The sequence below is a fragment of the Pan paniscus genome, chromosome 7 (genome assembly GCF_029289425.2).
Source record: "Pan paniscus chromosome 7, NHGRI_mPanPan1-v2.0_pri, whole genome shotgun sequence".
NCBI lineage: Eukaryota > Metazoa > Chordata > Mammalia > Primates > Hominidae > Pan > Pan paniscus.
In genome coordinates this window covers 5,975,999-6,002,933 of record NC_073256.2, presented here as the reverse complement: position 1 = coordinate 6,002,933, position 26,935 = coordinate 5,975,999, and positions in this window count along the sequence as shown.

Sequence of the window (26,935 nt, the reverse complement as noted above, 5' to 3'; positions counted from 1 at the left end):
CCATGTTTATATAGATGGTGGAGTAGATATTACCATGTTTATACAGATAGCGGTGTAGATATTTCCATGTTTATGCAGATCGTGGTGAAGATATTTCCATGTTTATACAGATCGCGTTGTAGATATTTCCATGTTTATACAGATCACGGTGTAGATATTTCCATGTTTATACAGATAGCGGTGTAGATATTTCCATGTTTATACAGATAGCGGTGTAGATATTTCCATGTTTATACAGATCGTGGTGAAGATATTTCCATGTTTATACAGATCGCGGTGTAGATATTTCCATGTTTGTACAGATCGCGGTGTAGATATTTCCATGTTTATACAGATAGCGGTGTAGATATTTCCATGTTTTTACAGATATCGGTGTAGATATTTCCATGTTTACACAGATTGCGGTGTAGATATTTCCATCTTTCTACAGATGGCATTGTAGATATTTCCATGTTTATGCAGATGGCGGTGTAGATATTTCCATCTTTCTACAGATGGCAGTGTAGATATTTCCATGTTTATGCAGATGGCGGTGTAGATATTTTCATGTTTATATAGATGGTGGTGTAGATATTACCATGTTTATAGAGATAGCGGTGTACATATTTCCATGTTTATACACATCGTGGTGAAGATATTTCCATGTTTATACAGATCACGGTGTAGATATTTCCATGTTTATACAGATCATGGTGTAGATATTTCCATGTTTATACAGATAGCGGTGTAGATATTTCCATGTTTTTAGAGATATCGGTGTAGATATTTCCATGTTTACACAGATTGCGGTGTAGATATTTCCATCTTTCTACAGATGGCATTGTAGATATTTCCATGTTTATGCAGATGGCGGTGTAGATATTTCCATGTTTATATAGATGGTGGTGTAGATATTACCATGTTTATACAGATAGCGGTGTAGATATTTCCATATTTATACAGATCGTGGTGAAGATATTTCCATGTTTATACAGATCGCGGTGTAGATATTTCCATGTTTATACAGATCGCGGTGTAGATATTTCCATGTTTATACAGATATAGCGGTGTAGATATTTCCATGTTTTTACAGATATCGGTGTAGATATTTCCATGTTTACACAGATTGCGGTGTAGATATTTCCATCTTTCTACAGATGGCATTGTAGATATTTCCATGTTTATGCAGATGGCGGTGTAGATATTTCCGTCTTTCTACAGATGGCAGTGTAGATATTTCCATGTTTATGCAGATTGCGGTGTAGATATTTCCATGTTTATATAGATGGTGGTGTAGATATTACCATGTTTATACAGATTGCTGTGTACATATTTCCATGTTTATACAAATCGTGGTGAAGATATTTCCATGTTTATACAGATCACGGTGTAGATATTTCCATGTTTATACAGATCTCGGTGAAGATATTTCCATGTTTATACAGATAGCGGTGTAGATATTTCCATGTTTATACAGATAGCGGTGTAGATATTTCCATGTTTATAGAGATAGCGGTTTAGGTATTTCCATGTTTATAGACATAGCGGTGTAGATATTTCCATGTTTATATAGATGGTGGTGTAGATATTTCCATGTTTATTCAGATGACTGTGTAGATATTTCCATGTTTATACAGATAGCGGTGTAGATATTTCCATGTTTTTACAGATATCGGTGTAGATATTTCCATGTTTACACAGATTGCGGTGTAGATATTTCCATCTTTCTACAGATGGCATTGTGGATATTTCCATGTTTATGCAGATGGCGGTGTAGATATTTCCATGTTTATGCAGATCGTGGTGAAGATATTTCCATGTTTATACAGATCGCGGTGTAGATATTTCCATGTTTATACAGATAGCCGTGTAGATATTTCCATGTTTATACAGATAGCGGTGTAGATATTTCCATGTTTATAGAGATAGCGGTGTAGGTATTTCCATGTTTATAGACATGGCGGTATAGGTATTTCCATGTTTATATAGATGGCGTTGTAGATATTTCCATGTTTATACCGATAGATGTGTTGGTATTTCAACGTTTATACAGATAGCGATGTAGATATTTCCATGTTTATACAGCTCTCGGTGCAGATATTTATATCTTTATACAGATGGCATTGTAGATATTTCCTTATTCACACATATGGCGGTGTAGATGTTTCCATGTTTATACAGATGGCGGAGTAGTTAGTTTCATGTTTATGGAGATGGCAGTGTAGATATTTTCATGTTTATAGAGATGGCGGTGTAGATATTTCCATGTTTATAGAGATCGCAGTGTAGATAATTACATGTTTATACAGATGGCTGTGTAGATATTTCCATGTGTATACAGATGGCATTGTAGATATTTCCATGTTTATACAGATTACTGTAGAGGTATTTCCATGTTTCACAGATGGCTGTGCAGATATTTCCATGTTTATAGAGATAGCGGTGTAGATATTTCCATGTTTGTACAGATGGCGTTGTTGATATTTCCATCTATACACAGATGGTCGTGTAGATATTTCCATATTTATACAGATGGCACCGTAGATATTTCCATGTACATGCAGATGGCGGTGTACATATTTCCATGTTTGTACAGATATCGGTGTAGATATTTCCATGTTTTCACAGATGGTGGTGTAGATATTTCCGTGTTTATACACATGGCGGAGAAGATACTTCCATCCTTATGGAGATGGCAGAGTAGATATTTTCATGTTTATAGAGATGGCGGTGTAGATATTTCCATATGTATAGAGATAGCGGTGTAGATATTTCCATCGTTCTACAGATGGCAGTGTAGATATTTCCATGTTTATACAGATGGCGGTGTAGATATTTCCAAGTGTATACAGATGGCATTGTAGATATTTCCATGGTTATACAGATGACTGTAGAGGTATTTCCATGTTTTACAGATGGCTGTGCAGATATTTCCATGTTTATAGAGATAGCGGTGTAGAGGTATTTCCATGTTTTACAGATGGCTGTGAAGATATTTCCATGTTTATAGAGATAGCGGTGTAGATATTTCCATGTTTGTACAGATGGCGTTGTTGATATTTCCCTCTATACACAGATGGCCGTGTAGATATTTCCATGTTTATACAGATGGCAGCGTAGATATTTCCATGGACATGCAGATGGCGGTGTAGATATTTCCATGTTTGTTCAGATAGCGGTGTAGATATTTCCATGTTTTCACAGATGGTGGTGTAGATATTTCCGTGTTTATACACATGGCGGAGTAGATACTTCCATCTTTATGGAGATGTCAGTGTAGATATTTTCATGTTTATAGAGATGGCGGTGTTGATATTTCCATATTTATAGAGATAGCGGTGTAGATATTTCCAACTTTCTACAGATGGCAGTGTAGATATTTCCATGTTTATACAGATGGCGGTGTAGATATTTCCATGTGTATACAGATGGCATTGTAGATATTTCCATGTTTATACAGATGACTGTAGAGTTATTTCCATGTTTTACAGATGGCTGTGCAGATGTTTCCATGTTTATAGAGATAGCGGTGTAGATATTTCCATGTTTGTACAGATGGCGTTGTTGATATTTCCATCTATACACAGATGGCCGTGTAGATATTTCCATGTTTATACAGATGGCAGCATAGATATTTCCATGGACATGAGGATGGCGGTGTAGATATTTCCATGTTTATACAGATAGCGGTGTAGTTATTTCCATGTTTTCACAGATGGTGGTGTAGATATTTCCGTGTTTATACACATGGCGGAGTAGATAATTCCATCATTATGGAGATGGCAGTGTAGATATTTTCATGTTTATAGAGATGGCGGTGTAGATATTTCCATATTTATAGAGATAGCGGTGTAGATATTTCCATCTTTCTACAGATGGCCGTGTAGATATTTCCATGTTTATACAGATGGTGTTGTAGATATTTCCATACTTATACAGATGTCTGTGTGGATATTTTCATGTGTATACAGATGGCATTGTAGGTATTTCCATGTTTATACAGATGGTGGTGTAGATATTTCCATGTATATTCAGATGACTGTGTAGATATTTCCATGTTTTTACAGATGGCATTGTAGATATTTCAATGTTTATAGAGATGGCGCTGTATATATTTCCATGTTTATACAGATCGCGGTGTAGATATTTCCATGTTTATACAGATAGCGGTGTAGATATTTCCATGATTTTACAGATATCGGTGTAGATATTTCCATGTTTACACAGATTGCGGTGTAGATATTTCCATCTTTCTACAGATGGCATTGTAGATATTTCCATGTTTATGCAGATGGCGGTGTAGATATTTCCATGTTTATATAGATGGTGGTGTTGATATTACCATGTTTATACAGATAGCGGTGTAGATATTTCCATGTTTATACAGATCGTGGTGAAGATATTTCCATGTTTATACAGATCGCGGTGTAGATATTTCCATGTTTATACAGATAGCGGTGTAGATATTTCCATGTTTATACAGATCGCGGTGTAGATATTTCCATGTTTGTACAAATAGCGGTGTAGGTATTTCCATGTTTTTCAGATATCGGTGTAGATAATTCCATGTTTACACAGATTGTGGTGTAGATATTTCCATCTTTCTACAGATGGCATTGTAGATATTTCCATGTTTATGCAGATGGCGGTGTAGTTATTCCCATGTTTATATAGATGATGGTGTAGATATTACCATGTTTATACAGATAGCGGTAGAGATATTTCCATGTTTATACAGATCGTGGTGAAGGTATTTCCATGTTTATACAGATCGTGGTGTAGATATTTCCATGTTTATACAGATCGCTGTGTAGATATTTCCATGTTTATACAGATAGCGGTGTAGATATTTCCATGTTTATCCAGATAGCGGTGTAGATATTTCCATGTTTATAGAGATAGCGGTGTAGGTATTTCCATGTTTATAGACATAGCGGTGTAGTTATTTCCATGTTTATATAGATGGCGTTGTAGATATTTCCATGTTTATACCGATAGATGTGTTGGTATTTCCACGTTTATACAGATAGCGATGTAGATATTTCCATGTTTATACAGCTCGCGGTGCAGATATTTATATCTTTATACAGATGGCATTGCAGATATTTCCTTATTCACACAGATGGCGGAGTAGATGTTTCCATGTTTATACAGATTGCGGAGTAGTTAGTTCCATGTTTATGGAGATGGCAGTGTAGATATTTTCATGTTTATAGAGATGGCGGTGTAGATATTTCCATGTTTATAGAGATAGCAGTGTAGATATTTACATGTTTATACAGATAGCGGTGTAGGTATTTCCATGTTTATACAGATAGCGGTGTAGATATTTCCATGTTCATAGAGATAGCGGTGTAGATATTTACATGTTTATACAGATGGCTGTGTAGATATTTCCATGTGTATACAGATGGCATTGTAGATATTTCCATGTTTATACAGATGACTGTAGAGGTATTTCCATGTTTTACAGATGGCTGTGCAGATATTTCCATGTTTATAGAGATGGCGGTGTAGATATTTCCATACTTATACAGATGTCTTTGTAGATATTTCCATGTGTATACAGATGGTATTGTAGGTATTTCCATGTTTATACAGATGGTGGTGTAGATATTTCCATGTTTATTCAGATGACTGTGTAGATATTTCCATGTTTTTACAGATGGCAGTGTAGATATTTCAATGTTTATAGAGACGGCGCTGTAGATATTTCCATACTTATACAGATGTCTGTGTAGATATTTCCATGTGTATACAGATGGTATTGTAGGTATTTCCATGTTTATACAGATGGTGGTGTAGATATTTCCATGTTTATTCAGATGACTGTGTAGATATTTCCATGTTTTTACAGATGGCAGTGTAGATATTTCAATGTTTATACAGATGGCGCTGTAGATATTTCCATGTTTATACAGATCGCGGTGTAGATATTTCCATGTTTATACAGATAGCGGTGTAGATATTTCCATGTTTACACAGATTGCAGTGTAGATATTTCCATCTTTCTACAGATGGCATTGTAGATATTTCCATGTTTATGCAGATGGCGGTGTAGATATTTCCATGTTTATATAGATGGTGGTGTAGATACTACCATGTTTATACAGATAGCGGTGTAGATATTTCCATGTTTATACAGATTGTGGTGAAAATATTTCCATATTTATACAGATCGCGGTGTAGGTATTTCCATGTTTATACAGATAGCGGTGTAGATATTTCCATGTTTATAGAGATAGCGGTGTAGGTATTTCCATGTTTATAGACATAGCGGTGTAGATATTTCCATGTTTATATAGATGGCGTTGTAGATATTTCCATGTTTATACAGCTCGCAGTGCAGATATTTATATCTTTATACAGATGGCATTGTAGATATTTCCTTATTCACACAGATGGCGGTGTAGATGTTTCCATGTTTATACAGATGGCGGAGTAGTTAGTTCCATGTTTATGGAGATGGCAGTGTAGATATTTTCATGTTTATAGAGATGGCGGTGTAGATATTTCCATGTTTGTAGAGATAGCAGTGTAGATATTTACATGTTTATACAGATGTCTGTGTAGATATTTCCATGTGTATACAGATGGCATTGTAGATATTTCCATGTTTATACAGATGACTGTAGAGGTATTTCCATGTTTTACAGATGGCTGTGCAGATATTTCCATGTTTATAGAGATAGCGGTGTAGATATTTCCATGTATGTACAGATGGCGTTGTTGATATTTCCATCTATACACAGATGGCAGCGTAGATATTTCCATGGACATGCAGATGGCGGTGTAGATATTTCCATGTTTATACAGATATCGGTGTAGATATTTCCATGTCTTCACAGATGGTGGTGTAGATGTTTCCGTGTTTTTACACATGGCGGAGTAGATACTTCCATCTTTATGGAGATGGCAGTGTAGATATTTTCATGTTTATAGAGATGGCGGTGTAGATATTTCCATATTTATAGAGATAGCGGTGTAGATATTTCCATCTTTCTACAGATGGCAGTGTAGATATTTCCATGTTTATACAGATGGCGGTGTAGATATTTCCATACTTATAGAGTTGTCTGTGTACATATTTCCATGTGTATACAGATGGTATTGTAGGTATTTCCATGTTTATTCAGATGGTGGTGTAGATATTTCCATGTTTATTCAGATGACTGTGTAGATATTTCCATGTTTTACAGATGGCAGTGTAGATATTTCAATGTTTATAGAGATGGCGTTGTATATATTTCCATGTTTATACAGATCGCGGTGTAGATATTTCCATGTTTATACAGATAGCGGTGTAGATATTTCCATGATTTTACAGATATCGGTGTAGATATTTCCATGTTTACACAGATTGCGGTGTAGATATTTCCATCTTTCTACAGATGGCATTGTAGATATTTCCATGTTTATGCAGATGGCGGTGTAGATATTTCCATGTTTATATAGATGGTGGTGTTGATATTACCATGTTTATACAGATAGCGGTGTAGATATTTCCATGTTTATACAGATCGTGGTGAAGATATTTCCATGTTTATACAGATCGCGGTGTAGATATTTCCATGTTTATACAGATAGCGGTGTAGATATTTCCATGTTTATACAGATCGCGGTGTAGATATTTCCATGTTTGTACAAATAGCGGTGTAGGTATTTCCATGTTTTTCAGATATCGGTGTAGATAATTCCATGTTTACACAGATTGTGGTGTAGATATTTCCATCTTTCTACAGATGGCATTGTAGATATTTCCATGTTTATGCAGATGGCGGTGTAGTTATTCCCATGTTTATATAGATGATGGTGTAGATATTACCATGTTTATACAGATAGCGGTAGAGATATTTCCATGTTTATACAGATCGTGGTGAAGGTATTTCCATGTTTATACAGATCGTGGTGTAGATATTTCCATGTTTATACAGATCGCTGTGTAGATATTTCCATGTTTATACAGATAGCGGTGTAGATATTTCCATGTTTATCCAGATAGCGGTGTAGATATTTCCATGTTTATAGAGATAGCGGTGTAGGTATTTCCATGTTTATAGACATAGCGGTGTAGTTATTTCCATGTTTATATAGATGGCGTTGTAGATATTTCCATGTTTATACCGATAGATGTGTTGGTATTTCCACGTTTATACAGATAGCGATGTAGATATTTCCATGTTTATACAGCTCGCGGTGCAGATATTTATATCTTTATACAGATGGCATTGCAGATATTTCCTTATTCACACAGATGGCGGAGTAGATGTTTCCATGTTTATACAGATTGCGGAGTAGTTAGTTCCATGTTTATGGAGATGGCAGTGTAGATATTTTCATGTTTATAGAGATGGCGGTGTAGATATTTCCATGTTTATAGAGATAGCAGTGTAGATATTTACATGTTTATACAGATAGCGGTGTAGGTATTTCCATGTTTATACAGATAGCGGTGTAGATATTTCCATGTTCATAGAGATAGCGGTGTAGATATTTACATGTTTATACAGATGGCTGTGTAGATATTTCCATGTGTATACAGATGGCATTGTAGATATTTCCATGTTTATACAGATGACTGTAGAGGTATTTCCATGTTTTACAGATGGCTGTGCAGATATTTCCATGTTTATAGAGATGGCGGTGTAGATATTTCCATACTTATACAGATGTCTTTGTAGATATTTCCATGTGTATACAGATGGTATTGTAGATATTTCCATGTTTATACAGATGGTGGTGTAGATATTTCCATGTTTATTCAGATGACTGTGTAGATATTTCCATGTTTTTACAGATGGCAGTGTAGATATTTCAATGTTTATAGAGACGGCGCTGTAGATATTTCCATACTTATACAGATGTCTGTGTAGATATTTCCATGTGTATACAGATGGTATTGTAGGTATTTCCATGTTTATACAGATGGTGGTGTAGATATTTCCATGTTTATTCAGATGACTGTGTAGATATTTCCATGTTTTTACAGATGGCAGTGTAGATATTTCAATGTTTATACAGATGGCGCTGTAGATATTTCCATGTTTATACAGATCGCGGTGTAGATATTTCCATGTTTATACAGATAGCGGTGTAGATATTTCCATGTTTACACAGATTGCAGTGTAGATATTTCCATCTTTCTACAGATGGCATTGTAGATATTTCCATGTTTATGCAGATGGCGGTGTAGATATTTCCATGTTTATATAGATGGTGGTGTAGATACTACCATGTTTATACAGATAGCGGTGTAGATATTTCCATGTTTATACAGATTGTGGTGAAAATATTTCCATATTTATACAGATCGCGGTGTAGGTATTTCCATGTTTATACAGATAGCGGTGTAGATATTTCCATGTTTATAGAGATAGCGGTGTAGGTATTTCCATGTTTATAGACATAGCGGTGTAGATATTTCCATGTTTATATAGATGGCGCTGTAGATATTTCCATGTTTATACAGCTCGCAGTGCAGATATTTATATCTTTATACAGATGGCATTGTAGATATTTCCTTATTCACACAGATGGCGGTGTAGATGTTTCCATGTTTATACAGATGGCGGAGTAGTTAGTTCCATGTTTATGGAGATGGCAGTGTAGATATTTTCATGTTTATAGAGATGGCGGTGTAGATATTTCCATGTTTGTAGAGATAGCAGTGTAGATATTTACATGTTTATACAGATGTCTGTGTAGATATTTCCATGTGTATACAGATGGCATTGTAGATATTTCCATGTTTATACAGATGACTGTAGAGGTATTTCCATGTTTTACAGATGGCTGTGCAGATATTTCCATGTTTATAGAGATAGCGGTGTAGATATTTCCATGTATGTACAGATGGCGTTGTTGATATTTCCATCTATACACAGATGGCAGCGTAGATATTTCCATGGACATGCAGATGGCGGTGTAGATATTTCCATGTTTATACAGATATCGGTGTAGATATTTCCATGTCTTCACAGATGGTGGTGTAGATGTTTCCGTGTTTTTACACATGGCGGAGTAGATACTTCCATCTTTATGGAGATGGCAGTGTAGATATTTTCATGTTTATAGAGATGGCGGTGTAGATATTTCCATATTTATAGAGATAGCGGTGTAGATATTTCCATCTTTCTACAGATGGCAGTGTAGATATTTCCATGTTTATACAGATGGCGGTGTAGATATTTCCATACTTATAGAGTTGTCTGTGTACATATTTCCATGTGTATACAGATGGTTTTGTAGGTATTTCCATGTTTATTCAGATGGTGGTGTAGATATTTCCATGTTTATACAGATGACTGTGTAGATATTTCCATGTTTTACAGATGGCAGTGTAGATATTTCAATGTTTATAGAGATGGCACTGTAGATATTTCCATGTTTTTACAGATTGCGGTGTAGATATTTCCATGTTTATACAGATAGCGGTGTATATATTTCCATGTTTTTACAGATATCGGTGCAGATATTTCCATGTTTACACAGATTGCGGTGTAGATATTTCGATCTTTCTACAGATTGCATTTTAGATATTTCCATGTTTATGCAGATGGCGGTGTAGATATTTCCATGTTTATATAGATGGTGGTGTAGATATTACCATGTTCATACAGATAGCGGTGTAGATATTTCCATGCTTATACAGATCGTGGTGAAGATATTTCCATGTTTATACAGATCGCGGTGTAGATATTTCCATGTTTACACAGATAGCGGTGTAGATATTTCCATGTTTATACAGATAGCGGTGTAGATATTTCCATGTTTATTGAGATAGCGGTGTAGGTATTTCCATGTTTATAGACATAGCGGTGTAGATATTTCCATGTTTATATAGATGGCGTTGTAGATATTTCCATGTTTATACCAATAGATGTGTTGGTATTTCCACGTTTATACAGATAGCGATGTAGATATTTCCATGTTTATACAGCTCGCGGTGCAGATATTTATATCATTATACAGATGGCATTGCAGATATTTCCTTATTCACACAGATGGCGGAGTAGATGTTTCCATGTTTATACAGATTGCGGAGTAGTTAGTTCCATGTTTATGGAGATGGCAGTGTAGGTATTTTCATGTTTATAGAGATGGCGGTGTAGATATTTCCATGTTTATAGAGATAGCAGTGTAGATATTTACATGTTTATACAGATGGCTGTGTAGATATTTCCATGTGTATACAGATGGCATTGAAGATATTTCCATGTTTATACAGATGACTGTAGAGGTATTTCCATGTTTTACCGATGGCTCTGCAGATATTTCCATGTTTATAGAGATAGCGGTGTAGATATTTCCATGTTTGTACAGATGGCGTTGTTGATATTTCCATCTATACACAGATGGCCATGTAGATATTTCCATGTTTATACAGATGGCAGCGTAGATATTTCCATGGACATGCAAATGGCGGTGTAGTTATTTCCATGTTTATACAGAGAGCGGTGTAGATATTTCCATGTTTATACAGATAGCGGTGTAGATATTTCCATGTTTTCACAGAAGGTGGTGTAGATATTTCCGTGTTTATACACATGGAGGAGTAGATACTTCCATCTTTATGGAGATGGCAGAGTAGATATTTTCATGTTTATAGAGATGGCGGTGTAGATATTTTCATATTTATAGAGATATCGGTGTAGATATTTCCATCTGTCTACAGATGGCAGTGTACTTATTTCCATGTTTATACAGTTGGCGGTGTAGATATTTCCATACTTATACAGATGTCTGTGTAGATATATCCATGTGTATACAGATGGTATTGTAGGTATTTCCATGTTTATACAGATGGTGGTGTAGATATTTCCATGTTTATTCAGATGACTGTGTAGATATTTCCATGTTTTTCCAGATGGCAGTGTAGATATTTCAATGTTTATAGAGATGGCGCTGTAGATATTTCCATGTTTATACAGATCGCGGTGTAGATATTTCCATGTTTTTACAGATATCGCTGTGGATATTTCCATGTTTACACAGATTGCGGTGTAGATATTTCCATCTTTCTACAGATGGCATTGTAGATATTTCCATGTTTATGCAGATGGCGGTGTAGATATTTCCATGTTTATATAGATGGTGGTGTAGATATTACCATGTTTATACAGATAGCGGTGTAGATATTTCCATGTTTATACAGATCGTGGTGAAGATATTTCCATGTTTATACAGATCGCGGTGTAGATATTTCCATGTTTATACAGATCGCGGTGTAGATATTTCCATGTTTATACAGATAGCGGTGTAGATATTTCCATGTTTATACAGATAGCGTTGTAGATATTTCCATGTTTATAGAGATAGCGGTGTAGGTATTTCCATGTTTATAGACATAGCGGTGTAGATATTTCCATGTTTATATAGATGGCGTTGTAGATATTTCCATGTTTATACCGATAGATGTGTTGGTATTTCCACATTGATACAGATAGCGATGTAGATATTTCCATGTTTATACAGCTCGCGGTGCAGATATTTATATCTTTATACAGATGGCATTGTAGATATTTCCTTATTCACACAGATGGCGGTGTAGATGTTTCCATGTTTATACAGATGGCGGAGTAGTTATTTCCTTGTTTATGGAGATGGCAGTGTAGATATTTTCATGTTTATAGAGATGGCGGTGTAGATATTTTCATGTTTATAGAGATAGCAGTGTAGATATTTACATGTTTATACAGATGGCTGTGTAGATATTTCCATGTGTATACAGATGGCATTGTAGATATTTCCATGTTTATACAGTTGACTGTAGAGTTATTTCCATGTTTTACAGATGGCTGTGGAGATATTTCCATGTTTATAGGGATAGCGGTGTAGATATTTCCATGTTTATAGAGATGGCGCTGTAGATATTTCCATGTTTATACAGATTGCGGTGTAGATATTTCCATGTTTATACAGATAGCGGTGTAGATATTTCCATGTTTTTACAGATATAGGTGTAGATATTTCCATGTTTACACAGATTGCGGTGTAGATATTTCCATCTTTCTACAGATGGCATTGTAGATATTTCCATGTTTATGCACATGGCGGTGTAGATATTTCCATGTTTACATAGATGGTGGTGTAGATATTACCATGTTTATACAGATAGCGGTGTAGATATTTCCATGTTTATACAGATCGCGGTGTAGATATTTCCATGTTTATACAGATAGTGGTGTAGATATTTCCATGTTTATACAGATAGCGGTGTAGATATTTCCATGTTTATAGAGATAGCGGTGTAGGTATTTCCATGTTTATAGACATAGCGGTGTAGATATTTCCATGTTTATATAGATGGCATTGTAGATATTTCCATGTTTATACCGATAGATGTGTTGGTATTTCCACGTTTATACAGATATCGATGTAGATATTTCCATGTTTATACAGCTCGCGGTGCAGATATTTATATCTTTATACAGATGGCATTGTGGATATTTCCATATTCACACAGATGGCTGTGTAGATGTTTCCATGTTTATACAGATGGCGGAGTAGTTAGTTCCATGTTTATGGAGATGGCAGTGTAGATATTTTCATGTTTATAGAGATGGCGGTGTAGATATTTCCATGTTTATAGAGATAGCAGTGTAGATATTTACATGTTTATACAGATGGCTGTGTAGATATTTCCATGTGTATACAGATGGCATTGTAGATATTTCCATGTTTATACAGTTGACTGTAGAGTTATTTCCATGTTTTACAGATGGCTGTGCAGATATTTCCGTGTTTATAGGGATAGTGGTGTAGATATTTCCATGTTTGTAGAGATGGCGTTATTGATATTTCCATCTATACACAGATGGCCATGTAGATATTTCCATGTTTATACAGATGGCAGCATAGATATTTCCATGGACATGCAGATGGCGGTGTAGATATTTCCATGTTTATACAGATAGCGGTGTAGATATTTCCATGTTTTCACAGATGGTGGTGTAGATATTTCCGTGTTTATACACATGGCGGAGTAGATACTTCCATCTTTATGGAGATGGCAGTGTAGATATTTTCATGTTTATAGAGATAGCGGTGTAGATAATTCCATCTTTCTACAGATGGCAGTGTAGATATTTCCATGTTTAAACAGATGGCGGTGTAGATATTTCCATACTTATACAGATGTCTGTGTAGATATTTCCATGTGTATACAGACGGTATTGTAGGTATTTCCATGTTTATACAGATGGTGGTGTAGATATTTCCATGTTTATTCAGATGACTGTGTAGATATTTCCATGTTTTTACAGATGGCAGTGTAGATATTTCAATGTTTATAGAGATGGCGCTGTAGATATTTCCATGTTTATACAGATCGCAGTGTAGATATTTCCATGTTTATACAGATAGCGGTGTAGATATTTCCATGTTTTTACAGATAACGGTGTAGATATTTCCATGTTAACACAGATTGCGGTATAGATATTTCCATCTTTCTACAGATGGCATCGTAGATATTTCCATGTTTATGCAGATGGCGGTGTAGATACTTCCATGTTTATATAGATGGTGGTGTAGATATTACCATGTTTATACAGATAGCGGTGTAGATATGTCCATGTTTATACGGATCGTGGTGAATATATTTCCATGTTTATACAGATCGCGGTATAGATATTTCCATGTTCATACAGATCGCGGTGTAGATATTTCCATGTTTATACAGATAGCGTTGTAGATATTTCCATGTTTATACAGATAGCGGTGTAGATATTTCCATGTTTATAGAGATAGCGGTGTAGGTATTTCCAAGTTTATAGACATAGCAGTGTAGATATTTCCATGTTTATATAGATGGCGTTGTAGATATTTCCATGTTTATACCGATAGATGTGTTGGTATTTCCACGTTTATACAGATAGCAATGTAGATATTTCCATGTTTATACAGCTCGCGGTGCAGATATTTATATCTTTATACAGATGGCATTGTAGATATTTCCTTATTCACACAGATGGCGGTGTAGATGTTTCCATGTTTATACAGATGGCGGAGTAGTTAGTTCCATGTTTATGGAGATGGCATTGTAGATATTTTCATGTTTATAGAGAAGGCGGTGTAGATATTTCCATGTTTATAGAGATAGCAGTGTAGATATTTACATGTTTATACAGATGGCTGTGTAGTTATTTCCATGTGTATACAGATAGCATTGTAGATATTTCCATGTTTATACAGATGACTGTATAGGTATTTCCATGTTTTACAGATGGCTGTGCAGATATTTCCATGTTTATAGGGATAGCGGTGTAGATATTTCCATGTTTGTACAGATGGCGTTGTTGATATTTCCATCTATACACAGATGGCCGTGTAGATATTTCCATGTTTATACAGATGGCAGCATAGATATTTCCACGGAAATGCAGATGGCGGTGTAGATATTTCCATGTTTTCACAGATGGTGGTGTAGATATTTCTGTGTTTATACACATGGCGGAGTAGATACTTCCATCTTTATGGAGATGGCAGTGTAGATATTTTCATGTTTATAGAGATGGCGGTGTAGATATTTCCATATTTATAGAGATAGCGGTGTAGATATTTCCATCTTTCTACAGATGGCAGTGTAGATATTTCCATGTTTATACAGACGGCTGTGTAGATATTTCCATACTTACACAGATGTCTGTGTATATATATCCATGTGTATACAGATGGTATTGTAGGTATTTCCATGTTTATACAGATGGTGGTGTAGATATTTCCATGTTTATTCAGATGACTGTGTAGATATTTCCATGTTTTTACAGATGGCAGTGTAGATATTTCAATGTTTATAGAGATGGCGCTGTAGATATTTCCATGTTTATACAGATCGCGGTGTAGATATTTCCATGTTTTTACAGATATCGGTGTAGATATTTCCATGTTTACACAGATTGCGGTGTAGATATTTCCATTTTGTACAGATGGCATTGTAGATATTTCCATGTTTATGCAGATGGCGGTGTACATATTTCCATGTTTATATAGATGGTGGTGTAGATATTACGATGTTTATACAGATCGCGGTGTAGATATTTCCATGTTTATACAGATCGTGGTGAAGATATTTCCATGTTTATACAGATCGCGGTGTAGATATTTCCATGTTTATACAGATCGCGGGGTAGATATTTCCATGTTTATACAGATAGCGGTGTAGAGATTTCCATGTTTATACAGATAGCGGTGTAGATATTTCCATGTTTATAGAGATAGCGGTGTAGATATTTCCATCTTTCTACAGATGGCAGTGTAGATATTTCCATGTTTATACAGGTGGCGGGGTAGATATTTCCATGCTTATACAGATGTCTGTGTATATATATCAATGTGTATACAGATGGTATTGTAGGTATTTCCATGTTTATACAGATGGTGGTTTAGATGTCTCCATGTTTATTCAGATGACTGTGTAGATATTTCCATGTTTTTACAGATGGCAGGGTAGATATTTCAATGTTTATAGAGATGGCGCTGTAGATATTTCCATGTTAATACAGATTGCGGTGTAGATATTTCCATGTTTATACAGATAGCGGTGTAGATATTTCCATGTTTTTACAGATATTGGTGTAGATATTTCCACGTTTACACAGATTGCGGTGTAGATATTTCCATCTTTCTACAGATGGCATTGTAGATATTTCCATGTTTATGCAGATGGTGGTGTAGATATTTCCATGTTTATATAGATGGTGGTGTAGATATTACCATGTTTATACAGATAGCGGTGTAGATATTTCCATGTTTATACAAATCGTGGTGAAGGTATTTCCATGTTTACACAGATCGCGGTGTAGATATTTCCATGTTTATACAGACCGCGGTGTAGATATTTCCATGTTTATAGAGATAGCGGTGTAGATATTTCCATGTTTATACAGATAGCGGTGTAGATATTTCCATGTTTATAGAGATAGCGGTGTAGGTATTTCCATGTTTATAGACATAGCGGTGTAGATATTTCCATGTTTATATTGATGGCGTTGTAGATATTTCCATGTTTATACCGATAGATGTGTTGGTATTTCCACGTTTATACAGATAGTGATGTAGATATTTCCATGTTTATACAGCTCGCGGTGCAGATATTTATATCTTTATACAGATGGCCTTGTAGATATTTCCTTATTCACACAGATGGCGGTGTAGATGTTTCCATGTTTATACAGATGGCGAAGTAGTTAGTTCCATGTTTATGGAGATGGCAGTGTAGATATTTTCATGTTTATAGAGATGGCGGTGTAGATATTTCCATGTTTATAGAGATAGCAGTGTAGATATTTACATGTTTATACAGATGACTGTGTAGATATTTCCATGTGTATACAGATGGCATTGTAGATATTTCCATGTTTATACAGATGACTATAGAGGTATTTCCATGTTTTACAGATGGCTGTGCAGATATTTCCATGTTTATAGAGATAGCGGTGTTGATATTTACATCTATACACAGATGGCCATGTAGATATTTCCATGTTTATACAAATGGCAGCGTAGATGTTTCCATGGACAAGCAGATGGCGGTGTAGATATTTCCATGTTTATACAGATAGCGGTGTAGATATTTCCATGTTTTCACAGATGGTGGTGTAGATATTTCCGTCTTTATACACATGGCGGAGTAGATACTTCCATCTTTATGGAGATCGCAGTGTAGATATTTTCATGTTTATAGAGATGGCGGTGTAGATATTTCCATATTTATAGAGATAGCGGTGTAGATATTTCCATCTTTCTACAGATGGCAGTGTAGATATTTCCATGTTTATACAGATGGCGGTGTAGATATTTCCATACTTATAGAGTTGTCTGTGTAGATATTTCCATGTTTTACAGATGGCAGTGTTGATATTTCAATGTTTATAGAGATGGTGCTGTAGATATTTCCATGTTTATACAGATTGCGATGTAGATATTTCCATGTTTATACATTTAGCGGTGTAGATATTTCCAGGTTTTTACAGATATCGCTGTAGATATTTCCATGTTTACACAGATTGCGGTGTAGATATTTCCACCTTTCTACAGATGGCATTGTAGATATTTCCATGTTTATGCAGATGGTGGTGTAGATATTTCCATGTTTATATAGATGGTGGTGTAGATATTACCATGTTTATACAGATAGCGGTGTAGATATTTCCATGTTTATACAGATCGTGATGAAGATATTTCCATGTTTATACAGATCGCGGTGTAGATATTGCCATGTTTATACAGACAGCGCTGTAGATATTTCCATGTTTATACAGATAGCGTTGTAGATATTTCCATGTTTATAGAGATAGCGGTGTAGGTATTTCCATGTTTATAGACATTGCGGTGTAGATATTTCCATGTTTATATAGATGGCGTTGTAGATATTTCCATGTTTATACCGATAGATGTGTTGGTATTTCCACGTTTATACAGATAGCGATGTAGATATTTCCATGTTTATACAGCTCGCGGTGCAGATATTTATATCTTTATACAGATGGCAATGTAGATATTTCCTTATTCACACAGATGGCGGTGTAGATGTTTCCATGTTTATACAGATGGCGGAGTAGTTAGTTCCATGTTTATGGAGATGGCAGTGTAGATATTTTCATGTTTATAGAGATGGCGGTGTGGATATTTCCATGTTTATAGAGATAGCAGTGTAGATATTTACATGTTTATACAGATGGCTGTGTAGATATTTCCATGTGTATACAGATGGCATTGTAGATATTTCCATGTTTATACAGATGACTGTAGAGGTATTTCCATGTTTTACAGATGGCTGTGCCGATATTTCCATGTTTATAGAGATAGCGTTGTAGATAATTCCATGTTTGTACAGATGGCGATGTTGATATTTCCATCTATACACAGATGGCCGTGTAGATATTTCGATGTTTATACAGATGACTGTAGAGGTATTTCCATGTTTTACAGATGGCTGTGCAGATATTTCCATGTTTATAGAGATAGCGGTGTAGATATTTCCCTGTTTGTACAGATGGCGTTGTTGATATTTCCATATATACACAGATGGCCGTGTAGATATTTCCATGTTTATACAGATGGCAGCGTAGATATTTCCATGGATATGCAGATGGCGGTGTAGATATTTCCATGTTTATACAGATAGCGGTGTAGGTATTTCCATGTTTTCACAGATGGTCGTGTAGATATTTCCGTGTTTATACACATGGCGGAGTAGATACTTCCATCTTTATGGAGATATCAATGTAGATATTTTCACGTTTATAGAGATGGCGGTGTAGATATTTCCATATTTATAGAGATAGCGGTGTAGATATTTCCATTTTTTACAGATGGCAGTGTAGATATTTCCATGTTTATACAGATGGCGGTGTAGATATTTCCATACTTATACAGATGTCTGTGTATATATACCAATGTGTATACAGATGGTATTGTAGGTATTTCCATGTTTATACAGATGGTGGTGTAGATATTTCCATGTTTATTCAGATGACTGTGTAGATATTTCCATGTTTTTACAGATGGCAGTGTAGATATTTCAATGTTTATAGAGATGGCGCTGTAGATATTTCCATGTTTATACAGATAGCGGTGTACATATTTCCATGTTTTTACAGATATCGGTGTAGATATTTCCATGTTTACACAGATTGCGGTGTAGATATTTCCATCTTTCTACTGATGGCATTGTAGATATTTCCATGTTTATGCTGATGGCGGTGTAGATATTTCCATGTTTATATAGATGGCGGTGTAGATATTACCATGTTTATACAGATAGCGGTGTAGATATTTCCATGTTTATACAGATCGTGTTGAAGATATTTCCATGTTTATACAGATCGCGGTGTAGATATTTCCATGTTTATACAGATAGCGGTGTAGATATTTCCATGTTTATACAGATAGCGGTGTAGATATTTCCATGTTTATAGAGATAGCGGTGTAGGTATTTCCGTGTTTATAGACATAGCGGTGTAGATATTTCCATGTTTATATAGATGGCGTTGTAGGTATTTCCATGTTTATACCGATAGATGTGTTGGTATTTCCACGTTTATACAGATAGCGATGTAGATATTTCCATGTTTATACAGCTCGCGGTGCAGATATTTATATCTTTATACAGATGGCATTGTAGATATTTCCTTATTCACACAGATGGCGGTGTAGATGCTTCCATGTTTATACAGATGGCGGAGTAGTTAGTTCCATGTTTATGGAGATGGCAGTGTAGATATTTTCATGTTTATAGAGATGGCGGTGTAGATATTTCCATGTTTATAGAGATAGCAGTGTGGATATTTACATGTTTATACAGATGGCTGTGTAGATATTTCCATGTGTATACAGATGGCATTGTAGATATTTCCATGTTTATACAGATGACTATAGAAGTATTTCCATGTTTTACAGATGGCTGTGCAGATATTTCCATGTTTATAGAGATAGCGGTGTAGATATTTCCATGTTTGTAGAGATGGCGTTGTTGATACTTCCATCTATACACAGATGGCCATGTAGATATTTCCATGTTTATACAAATGGCAGCGTAGATATTTCCGTGGACATGCAGATGGCGGTGTAGATATTTCCATGTTTATACAGGTAGCGGTGTAGATATTTCCATGTTTTCACAGATGGTGGTGTAGATATTTCCGTGTTTATACACATGGCGGAGTAGATACTTCCATCTTTATGGAGATGGCAGTGTAGATATTTTCATGTTTATAGAGATGGCGGTGTAGATATTTCCATATTTATAGAGATAGCGGTGTAGATATTTCCATCTTTCTACAGATGGCAGTGTAGATATTTCCATGTTTATACAGATGGCGGTGTAGATATTTACATACTTATAGAGGTGTCTGTGTAGATATTTCCATGTGTATACAGATGGTATTGAAGGTATTTCCATGTTTATACAGATGGTGGTGTAGATATTTCCATGTTTCTTCAGATGACTGTGCAGATATTTCCATGTTTTACAGATGGCAGTGTAGATATTTCAATGTTTATAGAGATTGCGCTGTAGATATTTCCATGTTTATACAGATTGCGGTGTAGATATTTCCATGTTTATACAGATAGCGGTGTAGATATTTCCATGTTTTTACAGATATTGGTGTAGAAATTTCCATGTTTACACAGATTGCGGTGTAGATATTTCCATCTTTCTACAGATGGCATTGTAGATATTTCCATGTTTATGCAGATGGCGGTGTAGATATTTCCATGTTTATATAGATGGTGGTGTAGATATTACCATGTTTGTACAGATAGCGGTGTAGATATTTCTATGTTGATACAGATCGTGGTGAAGATATTTCCATGTTTATACAGATCGCGGTGTAGATATTTCCATGTTTATACAGATCGCTGTGTAGATATTTCCATGTTTATACAGATAGCGTTGTAGATATTTCCATGTTTATACAGATAGCGGTGTAGATATTTCCATGTTTATAAAGATAGCGGTGTAGGTATTTCCATGTTTATAGACATAGCGGTGTAGATATTTCCTTGTTTATATAGATGGCGTTGTAGATATTTCCATGTTTATACCGATAGATGTGTTGGTATTTCCACGTTTATACAGATAGCGATGTAGATATTTAAATGTTTATACAGCTCGCGGTGCAGTTATTTATATCTTTATACAGATGGCAATGTAGATAATTCCTTATTCACACAGATGGCGGTGTAGATGTTTCCATGTTTATACAGATGGCGGAGTAGTTAGTTCCATGTTTATGGAGATGGCAGTGTAGATATTTTCATGTTTATAGAGATGGCGGTGTAGATATTTCCATGTTTATAGAGATAGCAGTGTAGATATTTACATGTTTATACAGATGGCTTTGTAGATATTTCCATGTGTATACAGATGGCATTGTAGATATTTCCATGTTTATACAGATGACTGTAGAGTCATTTCCATGTTTTAGAGATGGCTGTGCCGATATTTCCATGTTTATAGAGATAGCGGTGAAGATAATTCCATGTTTGTACAGATGGCGATGTTGATATTTCCATCTATACACAGATGGCCGTGTAGATATTTCGATGTTTATACAGATGACTGTAGAGGTATTTCCATGTTTTACAGATGGCTGTGCAGATATTTCCATGTTTATAGGGATAGCGGTGTAGAAATTTCCCTGTTTGTACAGATGGCAGTGTTGATATTTCCATCTATACACAGATGGCCGTGTAGATATTTCCATGTTTATACAGATGGCAGCGTAGATATTTCCATGGACATGCAGATGGCGGTGTAGATATTTCCATGTTTATACAGATAGCGGTGTAGGTATTTCCATGTTTTCACAGATGGTGGTGTAGATAATTCCGTGTTTATACACATGGCGGAGTAGATACTTCCATCTTTATGGAGATGGCAGTGTAGATATTTTCATGTTTATAGAGATGGCAGTGTAGATATTTCCATATTTATAGAAATAGCGGTGTAGATATTTCCATTTTCTACAGATGGCAGTGTAGATATTTCCATGTTTATACAGATGGCGGTGTAGATATTTCCATACTTATACAGATGTCTGTGTATATATATCAATGTGTATACAGATGGTATTGTAGGTATTTCCATGTTTATACAGATGGTGGTGTAGATATTTCCATGTTTATTCAGATGACTGTGTAGATATTTCCATGTTTTTACAGATGGCAGTGTAGATATTTCAATGTTTGTAGAGATGGCGCTGTAGATATTTCCATGTTTATACAGATCGCGGTGTAGATATTTCCATGTTTTTACAGATATCGGGGTAGATATTTCCATCTTTACACAGATTGCGGTGTAGATATTTCCATCTTTCTACAGATGGCATTGTAGATATTTCCATGTTTATGCAGATGGCGGTGTAGATACTTCCATGTTTATATAGATGGTGGTGTAGATATTACCATGTTTATACAGATAGCGGTGTAGATATTTCCATGTTTATACAGATCGTGGTGAAGATATTTCCATGTTTATACAGATCGCGGTGTAGATATTTCCATGTTTATACAGATCGCGGTGTAGATATTTCCATGTTTATACAGATAGCGGTGTAGATATTTCCATGTTTATACAGATAGCGGTGTAGATATTTCCATGTTTATAGAGATAGCGGTGTAGGTATTTCCATGTTTATAGACATAGCGGTGTAGGTATTTCCATGTTTATATAGATGGCGTTGTAGATATTTCCATGTTTATACCGATAGATGTGTTGGTATTTCCACGTTTATACAGATAGCGATGTAGATATTTCCATGTTTATACAGCTCGCGGTGCAGATATTTATATCTTTATACAGATGGCATTGTAGATATTTCCTTATTCACACAGATGGCGGTGTAGATGTTTCCATGTTTATACAGATGGCGGAGTAGTTAGTTCAATGTTTATGGAGATGGCAGGGTAGATATTTTCATGTTTATAGCGATGGCGGTGTAGATATTTCCATGTTTATAGAGATAACAGTGTAGATATTTACATGGTAATACAGATGACTGTGTAGATATTTCCATGTGTATACAGATGGCATTGTAGATATTTCCATGTTTATACAGATGACTATAGAGGTATTTCCATGTTTTACAGATGGCTGTGCAGATATTTCCATGTTTATAGAGATAGCGGTGTAGATATTTCCATGTTTGTAGAGATGGCGTTGTTGATATTTCCATCTATACACGGATGGCCATGTAGATATTTCCATGTTTACACAAATGGCAGCGTAGATATTTCCATGGACATGCAGATGGCGGTGTAGATATTTCCATGTTTATACAGATAGCGGTGTAGATATTTCCATGTTTTCACAGATGGTGGTGTAGATATTTCTGTGTTTATACACATGGCGGAGTAGATACTTCCATTTTTATGGATATGGCAGTGTAGATATTTTCATGTTTATAGAGATGGCGGTGTAGATATTTCCATATTTATAGAGATGGCGGTGTAGATATTTCCATTTTCTACAGATGGCAGTGTAGATATTTCCATGTTTATACAGATGGCGGTGTAGATATTTCCATACTTATACAGATGTCTCTGTATATATATCAAGGTCTATACAGATGGTATTGTAGGTATTTCCATGTTTATACAGATGGTGGTGTAGATATTTCCATGTTTTTACAGATGGCAGTGTAGATATTTCAATGTTTATAGAGATGGCGCTGTAGATATTTCCATGTTTGTACAGATCGCGGTGTAGATATTTCCATGTTTTTACAGATATCGGTGTAGATATTTCCATGTTTACACAGATTGCGTTGTAGTTATTTCCATCTTTCTACAGATGGCATTGTAGATATTTCCATGTTTATGCAGATGGCGGTGTAGATATTTCCATGTTTATATAGATGGTGGTGTATATATTACCATGTTTATACAGATAGCGGTGTAGATATTTCCATGTTTATACAGATCGCGGTGTAGATATTTCCATGTTTATGCAGATAGCGGTGTAGATATTTCCATGTTTATACAGATAGCGGTGTAGATATTTCCATGTTTATAGAGATAGCGGTGTAGGTATTTCCATGTTTATAGACATAGCGGTGTAGATATTTCCATGTTTATATAGATGGCGTTGTAGTTATTTCCATGTTTATACCGATAGATGTGTTGGTATTTCCACGTTTATACAGATAGCGATGTAGATATTTCCATGTTTATACAGCTCGCGGTGCAGAGATTTATATCTTTATACAGACGGCATTGTAGATATTTCCTTATTCCCACAGATGGCGGTGTAGATGTTTCCATGTTTATACAGATGGCGTAGAAGTTAGTTCCATGTTTATGGAGATGGCAGTGTAGATATTTTCATGTTTATAGAGATGGCGGTGTAGATATTTCCATGTTTATAGAGATAGCAGTGTAGATATTTACATGTTTATACAGATGGCTGTGTAGATATTTCCCTGTGTATACAGATGGCATTGTAGATATTTCCATGTTTATACAGATGACTGTAGAGTTATTTCCATGTTTTACAGATGGCTGGGCAGATATTTCCATGTTTATAGAGATAGCGGTGTAGATATTTCCATGTTTGTAGGGATGGCGTTGTTGATATTTCCATCTATACACAGATGGCCATGTAGATATTTCCATGTTTATACAAATGGCAGCGTAGATATTTCCATGGACATGCAGATGGCGGTGTAGATATTTCCATGTTTATACAGATAGCGGTGTAGATATTTCCATGTTTTCACAGATGGTGGTGTAGATATTTCCGTGTTTATACACATGGCGGCGTATATACTTCCATCTTAATGGAGATGGCAGTGTAGATATTTTCATGTTTATAGAGATGGCGATGTAGATATTTCCATGTATATACAGATAGCGGTGTAGTTATTTCCATGTTTATATAGAGAGCGGTGTGGATATTTCCATGTATGTACACATGGCTGTGTAGATATTTCCAGAATAATACAGATGGCGGTGTAGATATTTCCATGTTAATACAGATAACTTTGTAAGTATTTCCATCTTTATACAGATGGCGGTGTAGGTATTTCAATGTTTATAGAGATAGCAGTGGAGAAATTTCCATGTTTATACAAATAGTGGTGTAGTTATTTCCATGTTTATATAGATAGCGGTGTAGATATTGCTATGTATATACACATGGCTGTGTAGATATTTCCATGTTTATACAGATGGCGGTGTAGATATTTCCATGTTTATACAGATAACATTGTAAGTATTTCCATGTTTATACAGATGGCGGTGTAGATATTTCCATGTTTATATTGATGGCGTTGAAGATATTTCCATGTTTATACCGATAGATGTGTTGGTATTTCCACGTTTATACAGATAGTGATGTAGATATTTCCATGTTTATACAGCTCGCGGTGCAGATATTTATATCTTTATACAGATGGCATTGTAGATATTTCCTTATTCACACAGATGGCGGTGTAGATGTTTCCATGTTTATACAGATGGCGAAGTAGTTAGTTCCATGTTTATGGAGATGGCAGTGTAGATATTTTCATGTTTATAGAGATGGCGGTGTAGATATTTCCATGTTTATAGAGATAGCAGTGTAGATATTTACATGTTTATACAGATGACTGTGTAGATATTTCCATGTGTATACAGATGGCATTGTAGATATTTCCATGTTTATACAGATGACTATAGAGGTATTTCCATGTTTTACAGATGGCTGTGCAGATATTTCCATGTTTATAGAGATAGCGGTGTTGATATTTACATCTATACACAGATGGCCATGTAGATATTTCCATGTTTATACAAATGGCAGCGTAGATGTTTCCATGGACAAGCAGATGGCGGTGTAGATATTTCCATGTTTATACAGATAGCGGTGTAGATATTTCCATGTTTTCACAGATGGTGGTGTAGATATTTCCGTCTTTATACACATGGCGGAGTAGATACTTCCATCTTTATGGAGATCGCAGTGTAGATATTTTCATGTTTATAGAGATGGCGGTGTAGATATTTCCATATTTATAGAGATAGCGGTGTAGATATTTCCATCTTTCTACAGATGGCAGTGTAGATATTTCCATGTTTATACAGATGGCGGTGTAGATATTTCCATACTTATAGAGTTGTCTGTGTAGATATTTCCATGTTTTACAGATGGCAGTGTTGATATTTCAATGTTTATAGAGATGGTGCTGTAGATATTTCCATGTTTATACAGATTGCGATGTAGATATTTCCATGTTTATACATTTAGCGGTGTAGATATTTCCAGGTTTTTACAGATATTGCTGTAGATATTTCCATGTTTACACAGATTGCGGTGTAGATATTTCCACCTTTCTACAGATGGCATTGTAGATATTTCCATGTTTATGCAGATGGTGGTGTAGATATTTCCATGTTTATATAGATGGTGGTGTAGATATTACCATGTTTATACAGATAGCGGTGTAGATATTTCCATGTTTATACAGATCGT